Genomic DNA, 12,670 nt, shown 5'->3' with positions numbered 1-12,670 from the left:
CAAAATCATGAGCCTATTCTGGAGAGTGGCCAGAATTCATGAAGAAAACATCAAGTTACGAAGGTAGCAGGTATTGCCCATCGATATGGCAAGCCACAGTCCATTCACAAATTGGGCTGGATGAATGCTGGGAAGCTTTCTACTAGACAGGACACATCCACTGATGCATTCTCTTTTCTAATGTCTACAACCACGGACACAGTGTGATACACAGAAAAAGAAACACTGCCCTTGTCAAACTACTTACTAGAATTAGTTTGCTCCAAACCAAACAAACCGCCTTCCCTACCTAATCTCAGAACATGAGACAAAACCACCAACCCACACCCACACCCACAATGGCACCTCCTCCCCCCAAATAGGTCTGTGACTATCCGGAGTATCCTCTGAATAATGGGCCATACTATGATCCCCGAAATGTCCTGTCCTGTCTCACATCTGGTGTCCTTGGCAAACTCTGTGAAGTTGTCAAGAGCCAGGAGTGAGCCACTACCTGATTTTTCAGAAAAAGCCCCTCTTCCGAGGTTTCCTGACAATTGGCCTGCTCACATTAGTAGGTACCAAGAAAGACTGACTCTGTCCTTGGTAAATCCAAAAAAGTGAGACCTCTGGGACTGGGACTGGGACTGGCTCTAGGTGCCTGGCTTCCTGGATCACAAGTTCAGAGAGTTCCATCACCAAAGAAGTGAGGTGAGGTTACTTTCTTCAGGAATGAATGAGATCACTGCCTTTGCAACCACTTTGTCCTATCAGTTGCTTCCATCGGTCCCTTGAGATGGAGGCTGCCCCTACTTCCTGTGACACATTCACATGTTAGAATGGTATAACAACCATAGGCACCCAGGAACAGCTACCAACACAGGCCTGGTTTGGTCCATCTTCTCTACATTAAGAAGAGATAAGTTGACTCTGACACAACCCTTCATCCTGACCAGGTTGTTTCCCATGGAAGATGACTTTTGCTTTTTCAGGTCTTTCATAGCTGTCTACATCTTCTCCAGGGATCATTTCTGCATGGAGCTTTGAGGTTCTCAGCAGATGGAAGATCTACTACATTCCTGTATTAGAAGACCAACACTGTCCCTGCTCTTTTGTAAACTTATATTGAAGGAACAGTGTATGGTTAGGGTTAATAACAAGTTCCATTTGGGTTAGGAATCATTCTGCTGGATCATTAATGTAATTGGGAACTTGGGAAATTTATAAGAATATAGAGGTAAAATATATGTATGAAAAAAGAAATCTAAGTAATATTTGAAGCCCGGAATGTCATTGGGACCTTGATTGGTATAGTTAACGTTGAATTATGTTCTGCACAGGTTTCTCAGATAAATCGATACACAATGGCATAAGACATTGTACCTTGGATGATTGAATGTAGAAGGGAACATCTAGTCAAAAAGGGATAGTCAGTAGGTTTAGGAAGATAGTCAGTAGGTTTAGGAAGAAGAGTGAGTATTAAATTTGGAACAAAAGTTCTTCAGCAATAAGTTATCAATTAGATTGTGAATGTAAATATCAGCACATGTGAAGAGTCAGTCACAATGATGAACTGGGAAATATATGTAGGAAAGCTGATAGCAATAGAGACATTATGAAATCAGGCAATGTATAAAGTGAGGGATAGAATTAGACATTTTCAATAGGGTTGAGTTTGAATATATAATCTTAAGAAGAAACAAATATGTAGTCACCAATAGGATTGACATTTGAGAGGATTAGGCAACCTGGACCTGGATGTTTTTAGTAATCCATGTTTACTTTCCATTTAGGCTTTGGTACAATCGTGTGACCTTTGCATTTTTTGTCCAGAATATTTCTGTAATTAAATGTATATGCAGATCAGGTGACATGAGTATTCCTTCCACTGTTTCTGGGAGCAATATTTTGAATACGTATAAATTAGTATTGGGGGTACAAAGAGGTGTACACTGTGTCTATGAGTATAGAGATAATGAATGAATAAAACATACAGTGAATAAAAATATAACGGGTTTTACTTTAAATAATGGAATGAATTGATATCTGAAAGTATATAAGAAATCTTATATTGGTATACAATCATTCATTCCAACCAGTTATACATCTAATTGTAATATCAGAGTTATAATTTATCATGAAGGGGATGTGAGTTTTGCTTCAAAAGTGATTATGGAAATCGAAAATAATGTGTTTGGAAAGAAGTCTCATGAAAAGACCAGTCAGGAGACAAGGAAGAATACATGTGTCCTGAAGCAGGAAGTGATTGAAAGTGAAACAAATTCCTGTAAATCTCCGAATTGTGGATGAAATATATATCCTAATGTGTGCATAAACTGAAGAAATAGTAATGTACCAGTGTTGAATAAAAATGAACATCAAAATACAAATAATGTCCCATAGGAATCTACATGCATTGATGTTAAACTGGGTCAGTAACTGTATAAATATTAAGATATGTATGTACCATTCACTGATGTTACTTTCAGTACTAGAGTTATTTTTATTTTTAAATTTTAATTTTCATTTTTTATCATTATTATTTTTTTAAAAAATATTTCTTTCTATATTTTCTATTTTTTTCTTTTGTCTTTTCATTTCTTTTCAATTTTCTTACTCTCCCTTCCTTGAATTCTACCTGCCTACTCTCATTCTCTTTAGTGACTTCTTTCTTTTCCTTCTAATATCTTTTCTTCCAAGCATGAAATGAATTTATAAGAGTAAAGAGTAACTCTGCAGTCAAACAAAACAAGAAGTAACAAGAGAAGCATAAACAAGCAAGAATGACAAGGAGTACAAACAATGAAGGACAGCCTAAATATTCAGAAGGACCTAGAGTCTTCATAAAAATGGTCATATAAAGAACTCTAGGAATACCTTAGACAGATGGAATGGAACCTTAAAGATGATACGAGACAGCAAATAAAAACAGTGAAAGAACACTTTGAAAATGAACTACATAAACAGATAAAAAAGAAGATAATCATCTTTATCAGGAGATAGAGATTATAAAAAAATCAAACAATCATTCTAGAAATGAAAGAAACGATAAACCAAATTAAAAACTCAACTGAGAATTTCATTAAAAGAGTGGAGCAAGTAGAAGCCAGAACGTCAGATAATGAAGACATAATATATCATCTTGAAAAGAGTCTAGCCAACTCAGAAAGGCTGATAAAAAATCACGAGAAAAACATCCAAGAGATATGGGATAACATAAAAAAAAAAAAAACTTATGAGTCATCGGGATAGAGGAAGGTACAGAGATTCAAACCAAGGGAATGAGTAACCTGCTGAATAAAATAATTACCGATAACTTTCCAGAAATAAAAAAGTAAACGGATATACAAATTGTAGATGCATACAGGACACCGAGCACACAAAATCACAGTAGACCAACGCCAGGATGCAAGGATGGTTCAATATATGGACATTGTTATGAAGATATCCAATATACAGAACAAAGAGAAAATATTAAAAGCTACAAAAAAAAGAAGGCAAATTATATTCAGGGGTAAACCAATAAGGTTAACAAGAGATATTTCATCACAGACGATGAAAGCGAGAAGATCTTGGAACAACGTATTTGTAACACTGAAAGACAATGGATGCCAACCAAGAATTCTGTATCCAGCAAAATTAAGCTTCACGTACACAACAAAATAAAAATCTTTCATGATAAATAAAAGCTAAAAGAATTTGCAGCCAGAAAACCAGCATTGCAAAGCCTCTTGAGCAAAACACTACACAAGGAAGAAATAAAAAACAACAACCAAAATCATCAGAGGGATGTGCCTCGGTAATGACAGAGGGGGGGGGGAATCTAATTATGGAGAAACAATCTAAGTTTTAAAAAAGAAAAATAATCAAACATGGCTGGCAGTACAAACCATACATCAGTAGAAACTCTAAACGTTAATGGCTTAAACTCTCCAATAAAGCAATATAGGCTGCTAACTTGGATTAAAAAAACAAATCCAACAATATGCTGCATCCAGGAGACACATCTGACGGGAAAAGACATACACAGGCTGAAGGTGAAAGGTTGGGAAAAAATATACCACACAGTCCTCGCAAACAAGCAGGGGTGGCCATCCTCATATCGAATAAAATCGACTTCAAGACTAAGTTAATCCAAAGGGATAAGGAAGGACATTATATACTGTTAAAAGGAACCATTCACCAACAACATATAACAATTATCAATATTTATGAACCAAATAATGGTGCTGCAATATTCATAAAACAAATTCTCCTCAAGTTCAAGAATCAAATAGACCACAACACAATAATCATGGGTGACATCAACACACCTCTCTCACCATTGGACAGATCCTCCAAACAAGTGTTGAATAAAGAAATTATAGATCTCAATATCACAATCAATAACCTCGACTTAACTGACATATAAAGAATATATCAACCATTATCAAGTGGATATACTTTTTTCTTAGCAGCACATGGATCCTTCTCAAAAATAGACCATATACTTTGCCATAGGGCAACCCTCAGTAAAGATAAAGGGGTGGAGAGAATACCATGCATTTTATCTGATCATAATGGAATGAAACTGGAAATCAATGATAAAAGAAGGAAGGAAAAATCCTATATCACATGGAAAATGAACAATATGTTACTGAATGATTAAGGGGTTACAGACATAAAGTTCTTCTGACATCAAGGAGGAAATCAAAAAATTCTTAGAGATAAATGAAAACACAGACACAATTTATCAGAATCTATGGGCACAAGGAAAGCAGTTTTAAGAGGGAAATTCATCACCTGGAGGTCATTTCTCAAAAAAAAAAAAGAAAAACCAACAAATTAATGAGCTCAAACTTTATCTCAAAGCCCTAGAAAAGGAAGAAAAAAACAACAGAAAATGCAGCAGAAGGCAAGAAATAATTAAAATCAGAGTGGATATCAACGAAACTGAAACAAAAGAAGCTATTAAAAAAATTAACAAAACTAAAAGTTGATCTTTTGAAATAATAACAAGATTGACAGACCCTTAGCCATGCTAACAAAGAGAAGAAGAGAGAGAACTCAGATTACTCACATACGGGATGAAAAAGGCATTATCACAACAGATGCTACAGAAATACAGAAGACAATTAGAAATTATTTTTAAAACCTATATTCCAATGAAATAGAAGATAGTGAAGACATCGATAAATTTCTTAATACATATGATTTGCCCAGATTGAGTCAGGTGGATACACACAATTCAAACAGACCAATATCAGTGGATGAAATTGAAGAAGCAATCAAAAGACTACCAACCAAGAAAAGCCCAGGACCGGATGGGTATACAGCGGACTTTTACAAAACCTTTAAAGAAGAATTAATACCAATACTTTTCAAGTTATTTCAGGAAATAGAAAAAGAGGGAGCTCTTTCAAATTCATTCTATGAGGCTAACATCACGTTGATTCCAAAACCAGACAAGACACCTAAAAGAAAGAAAACTACAGACCAATATCCCTGATGAAACTAGATGAAAAAATCCTCAATTAAATTCTAGGGAATCGGATACAAAGGCACATCAAAAAAATTGTGCACCATGATCAAGTAGGATTCATCCCTGGGATGCAAGGATGGTTCAATATATGGACATCAATAAATGTTATTCACCACATCAATAGACTTAAAGATAAGAACCATATGATCATCTCAATAGACACAGAAAAAGCATTCAACAAAGTACAGCATTCCTTTATGTTCAAAACATTAGAAAAACTAGGGACAACAGGAAATTACTTTGACATTGTAAAAGGTATCTATGCTAAGCCTCAGGGTAGCATCATTCTGAATGGAGAAAAATTGAAGGCATTCCCTCTAAAATCTGGAACAAGAGAGGGATGTCCTCTCTCACCACTTCTATTAAATATAGTTCTTGAAACACTGGCCAGAACAATTAGACAGACAAAAGAAATAAAAGGCATAAAAATTGGAAAAGAAGAACTTAAATTTCACTATTTGCGGATGACATGATTTTATACCTAAAAGACCCAAAAGGGTCTACAAAAAAAACTACTAGAACTAAGAAATTAATTCAGTAAAGTGGCAGGATATACAATCAACAAGCATAAATCAAAGGCATTCCTGTATATCAGCGACAAAACTTCTAAAATGGAAATGAGGAAAAACACTCCATTCACAATATCGTCAAAAAAAAATAAAATACTTTGGAATCAACCTAACAAAAGAGGTGAAATATTTACACAATGAAAACTACAGAACCCTAAAGGGAGAAATAGAAGAATATCTTAGAAGATGGAAAAATATACCCTGTTCATGGATAGGCAGAACTAACATCATCAAAATGGCAATATTATTAAAAGTTCTATATAGGTTTAATGCAATGCCAATTAAAATCCCAAAGGCATTGCTTGTAGAAATAGATAAAGCAATCATGAAATTCATATGGAAAAATAAAAGACCCAGAATAGCAAAAGCAATTCAAAGCAGGAAGTGTGAATCAGGTGGTATAGCAATACCGGATTTCAAACTATATTACAGAGCAATAGTAACAAAGACAGCATGGTACTGGTACCAAAACCGCGGGTGAACCAATGGTACAGAATAGAAGACACAGAGACCAATCCACAAAGTCACAACTATCTTATATTTGATAAAGTGGCTAAAAGAATGCAATGGAGGAAAGATAGCATCTTCAACAAACGGTGTTGGGAAAACGGGAAATCCGTATGCAAGAAAATGAAACTGAAACCCCTCCTCTCACCATGCACAGAAGTTAACTCAAAATGGATCAAGGACTTTACTATAAAATCAGAGACTCTGCGTCTGATAGAAAAAAAGTTGGCTACGATCTACATATAGTGGGGTCGGGCTCCAAATTCCTCAATAAGACACCCATAGCACAAGAGTTAATAACAAGAATCAACAAATGGGACTTACTTAAACTAAAAAGTTTTTTCACAGCAAGAGAAACAATAAGAGAGGTAAATAGGGAGCCTACATCCTGGGAACAAATCTTTATTCCTCACACTTCAGATAGAGACCTAATATCCAGAGTATACAAAGAACTCAAAAAATTAGACAATAAGATAACCAATAACCCAATCAACAAATGGGCCAAGGACCTGAACAGAAACTTCTCAGAGGGGGACATACAATCAATCAACAAGTACATGAAAAAATGCTCATCATCTCTAGCAGTCAGAGAAATGCAAATCAAAACCACCCTAAGATACCATCTCACTCCAGTAAGATTGGCAGCCATTATGAAGTCAAACAACAACAAGTGCTGGCGAGGATGTGGGGAAAAGGGTTCTCTTGTACATTGCTAGTGGGACTGCAAATTGGTGCGGCCAATTTGGAAAGCAGTATGGAGATCCTGGGAAAGCTGGGAATGGAACCACCATTTGATCCAGCTATTGCTCTTCTCGGACTATTCACTGAAGACATTAAAAGAGCATATTACAGGGATACTGCCACATCTATGTTCATAGCAGCGCAATTCACAATAGCTAGACTGTGGAACCAACCCAGATGCCCTTCAATGGATGAATGGATTACAAAAATGTGGCATCTATACACCATGGAGTATTACGCAGCACTAAAAAATGACAAAATCATGGAATTTCCAGGGAAATGGACGGCACTTGAGAAGATTATGCTTTGTGAAGCTAGCCAATCCCTAAAAAAAAAATACCAAATGTCTTTTTTGATATAATGAGAGCAACTAAGAATAGAGCAGGGAGGAAGAGCAGGAAGAAAAGATTAACATTAAACAGAGACATGAGGTGGGAGGAAAAGGGAGAGAAAAAGGGAATTGCATGGAAACGGAGGGAGACCCTTATTGTTATACTAAATTACATATAAGAGGTTGTGAGTGGAATGGAAAAATAAACAAGCTGAGAAATGAATTACAGTAGATGGGGTAGAGAGACAAGATGGGAGGAGACGGGAGGGGGGATAGTAGAGGATAGGAAAGGGAGCAGAATACAACAGTAACTAATAGGGCATTATGTAAAAATGTGGATGTGTAACCCATGTGATTATGCAATCTGTACTTGGGGTTAAAAAGGGATTTCATAACTCACTTGAAGCTAATGTATGCTAATGTATTAAATATGATATGTCAAGCAAGAGCTTTGTAAGGTTTTGAACAACCAATAAAAAAAAAGAAAAAATTAACAAAACTAAAAGTTGGTTTTTCGAAAAAATAAATAAGATCAACAGACCCTTGGCCATGCTAAAGAAGAGAAAAAGAGACAGAACACAGATTACTAACATATGGGATGAAAAAGCCAATATCATAAAAGATGCTACCAAAATACAGAAGACAATTAGAAATTATTTTTTAAACCTATATTCTAATAAAATAGAAAATAGTGAAGACATCGATAAACTTCTTAAGACTTATGATTTGCCCAGACTGAGTCAGGAGGATACACACAATTTAAACAGACCAATATTAATGGATGAAATAGAAGAAGCAATCAAAAGACTACCAACCATGAAAAGCCCAGGACCGGATGAGTATACAGCGGAGTTTTACAAAACCTTTAAAGAAGAATTAATACCAATACTTTTCAAGTTATTTCAGGAAATAGAAAAAGAGGGAGCTCTTCCAAATTCATTCTATAAGGCCAACATCACCCTTATTCTGAAACCAGACAAAGACACCTCAACGAAAGAAAACTTCAGACCAATATCTCTGATGAACCTAAATGAAAAATCCTCAATAAATTCTGGCGAATCGAATACAAAGGCACATCAAAAAAATTGTGCACTATGATCAAGTAGGCTTCATCCCTCGGATGCAAGGATGTTTCAATATATGGAAATCAATTAATGTTATTCACCATATCAATAGACTTAAAGATAAGACCCATATGATCATCTCAATAGACACAGAAAAAGCATTCGACAAAGTACAGCATCCCTTTATGTTCAAAACTTTAGAAAAATTAGGGATAACAGAAACTTACCTCAACATTGTAAAAGCTATCTATGTTAAGCCCCAGGCTAATTTTCTGAATCGAGAAAAATTCAATGCATCCCCTCTAAAATCTGGAACAAGACAGGGATGCACTCTATCACCACTTCTATTCAATATAGTTCTTGAAACACTGGCCAGAGCAATTTAGACAGACGAAAGAAATCAAAAGCATAAAAATAGGAAAAGAAGAACTTAAATTATAACTATTTGCTTGTGACATGATTCTATCCATAGAAAACCAAAAAGGGTCTACAAAAAATTACTAGAACTAATAAATGAATTCAGCAAAGTAGCAGGATATAAAATCAACACGCATAAATCAAAGGCATTTCTGTATATCAGCGACAAATCTTCTGAAATGGAAATAACCTTTTTGTAAAACAGTCCATTCAAAACATCTCACAAAACTCAGATATCAGTGTGACCAGTAACGAATAATATATCAGCGACAAATCCTCTGAAAGGGAAATGAGGACAACCACTCCATTCACAATATCTTCAAAAAAAAAAAAAAATACTTGGGAATCAACCTAACAAAAGAGGTGAAAGACTTATAGAATGAAAAGTACAGAACCCTAAAGAGAGAAATAGAAGAAGATCTTAGAAAATGGAAAAATATACTCTGTTCATGGATAGGCATAACTATCATCATCAAAATGGCGATATTACCATAAGTTCTCTATAGTTCTAATGCAATGCCAATCAAAATCCCAATGGCATTTCCTGTAGAAATAGAAAAAGCAATCATGAAATTCATATGGAAAAATAAGAAAACCAAAAATACAAAAGCAATTCTAAGCAGGACGTGTTAATCAGGCGGTATAGTGATACCAGATTTCAAACTATATTACAGAGCAAAAGTAACAAAAACAGCATGGTACTGGTACCAAAAGAGGCGGGTAGACCAATGGTACAGAATACAGGACACAAGAGACTAATCCATAAAGCTACAACAATGTTATATTTGATAAAGAAGCTAAAAGCATGCAATGGAAGATGGATAGCATCTTCAACAAATGGTGTTGGGTAAACTGGAAATCCATCTGCAACAAAATGAAACTGAATCCCCTCCTCTCGCCATGCACAAGATTTTACTCAAAGTGGATCAAGGAGCTAGATATCAAATCAGAGACTCTGCATCTGTTAGAAGAAAAACTGGCTCCGATTTACATATTGTTGGGTTGGGTTCCAAATTCCTTAATAGGACACCCATAGCACAAGTGTTAATAACAAGAATCAACAAATGGGACTTACATAAACTGAATTTTTTTCCTAGCAAGAGAAACAATAAGAGAGGTAAATAGGGAGCCTACATCATGGGAACAAATTTTTACTCCTCACACTTCAGATAGAGACCTAATATCCAGAGTATACAAAGAACTCAAAAAATTAGTCAATGAGATAACAAATAACCCAATCAACAAATGGGCCAAGGACCTAAACTGACACTTCTCAGAGGAGGACATACAATCAATCAATAAGTACATGAAAAAATGCTCACCATCTCTAGCAGTCAGAGAAATGCAAATCAAAACCACCCTAAGATACCATCTCACTCCAGTAAGATTGGCAGCCATTATGAAGCCAAACAACAACAAGTTCTGGTGAGGATGTGGGGAAAAGGTTACTCTTGTGCATTGCTGGTGGGACTGAAAACTGGTGCACCCAATTTGGAAAGCAGTATGGAGAATCCTGGGAGAGCTGGGAATGGAACCACCATTTGATCCAGCTATTGCCCTTCTCAGACTATTCCCTGAAGACCTTAAAAGAGCGTATTACAGGGATACTGTGACAACGATGTTCATTGCAGCAGAATTCACAATTTCTGGACTGTGGAACCAACCCAGATGCTCTACAATAGATGAATGGATAAAAAAAAATGTGGCATTTTTACACCATGGAGTATTACTCAGCACTAAAAAAATGACAAAATCATGCAATTTGCAGGGAAATGGATGGCACTAGAGCAGATTATTCTTAGTGAAGGTAGCCAATCACTGAAAAACAAATACCAAATGCCTTATTTGATATAATGAGAGCAACTGAGAACAGAGCAGGGAGGAAGAGCATGAAGAAAAGATTAACATTAAACAGAGACTTGAGTTGGGGAGGAAGGGAGAGAAAAGGGAAAATGCATGGTAATCGAGGGAGACCCTCATTGTTACACAAAAATACATATAAGTGATTGTGAGGGGAATGGGAAAATTAACAAGGAGAGAAATGAATTACAGTAGATGGGGCAGAGAGAGAATATGGGAGGGGATGGGACGGGGGATAGTAGATGATAGGAAAGGTAGCAGAATACAAAAGTTACTAATAGGGCATTATGCAAAATGTGGATGTGTAACCGATGTGATTCTACAATCCGTATTTGGGGTAAAAATGGGAGTTCATAACCCACTTGAATCTAATGTATAAAATATGATATGTCAAGAGCTTTGTAAGGTTTGAAAAACCAACTAAAAAAATAAAATAAAATTACCTGAAATAAAATAATTGAAAAAAAAAAACACATGGAGAACTATTTCAACACAAAGTTGACTAGATTAATAACTCCTTACCTTATATAATGCAAAATGCAAGTGCAACTATACAACATGCCTCCTCTGAAATGCTTGTAATTGTATTCTGTTTGGGTTGTTTTTCTCGATCATATGAGGATTAGTAGTCAGAGTCTAGTAGGGTATGGGTTAGTGTGAGGGATTTAGTATTTCAAATGGAAAATTGGAAAATGAACCCAATGTGTGTGCAAATATATGCTACACAAAAATTTTCCCACTCTCATCCAGAACAATGCCTTGAAATTACCCTCGCCCCAAGTAATATATCTTTAGAGGTGAAGAGTTAGAAAATCTAGGAATAAATATCTGGAATAGAATATGCTCAAAAGTTTAAAACCTTGGAGGTGGTAGAGTACTTTCCAAAAGTAAGGGACAGGGTTAACACTCCAAAAACATGGAGCTTTGCTGGCCTAAATACTTCTTGAGAAACTGCCTGTGAGTTTGGGCACTTGAAATATATGTTGTTGTCAGGAGCTTTAGCTTCCTTTGTAATGAGACCATCAAAGCTGGGTCAGCATCTATGTGACCTGGAGGACATGGTTTAATATTTTCCAATGAACATGAGGTAGCAGTGTTGAATTCAATCTTGTAGGTAAACTGGGGCCACTGGCGGCTATGTGTATCCCCGTGGGAATTCTGAAGCCATTTGGTCATCCTCCACATTTTATGGGGTTTCTTCTTGCTGCACAGGTAGTTTGGTATTTGCTTCTCGAAATACAAGAAAGTCAACTAAAACACAGTGCTGGAGGGAGTTCTGTCACGTGTGGTGGGTCAGGGTCTCCAGGAGAATGCACCAACCAAGGTTCTATTCCTCATAGCTTGCCCTTTGACCAGAGCAACCTGATTCTGAACATTGCCCTGAAACCTCTCCATATAACAAGATGCCATTACATATAAGGGTCTGCTGGCTGCACCTTGTCAGCCAAAAGCCATTTGGAAGACAATGGCTGATGTACATGGCCCCACCACAGATGTTCCATCATACACCTGCCCACCACGTCTATAGGCCCATTACTCACCAGGCTCCAACATACTGGCTTCTCGGTTCTACACCATTTTCTTGAAACCCTGTCAATCAAGGCAGTGACTGGTATACTCAAAATCAGCAACAGGATATTCAAACGTTCTCCAGTGCCAACTCTTCATGAAAATTTTAAAA

The sequence above is a fragment of the Callospermophilus lateralis genome, unplaced genomic scaffold, assembly GCF_048772815.1.
Source record: "Callospermophilus lateralis isolate mCalLat2 unplaced genomic scaffold, mCalLat2.hap1 Scaffold_72, whole genome shotgun sequence".
NCBI lineage: Eukaryota > Metazoa > Chordata > Mammalia > Rodentia > Sciuridae > Callospermophilus > Callospermophilus lateralis.
Note: the sequence above shows the minus strand (reverse complement) of the source record.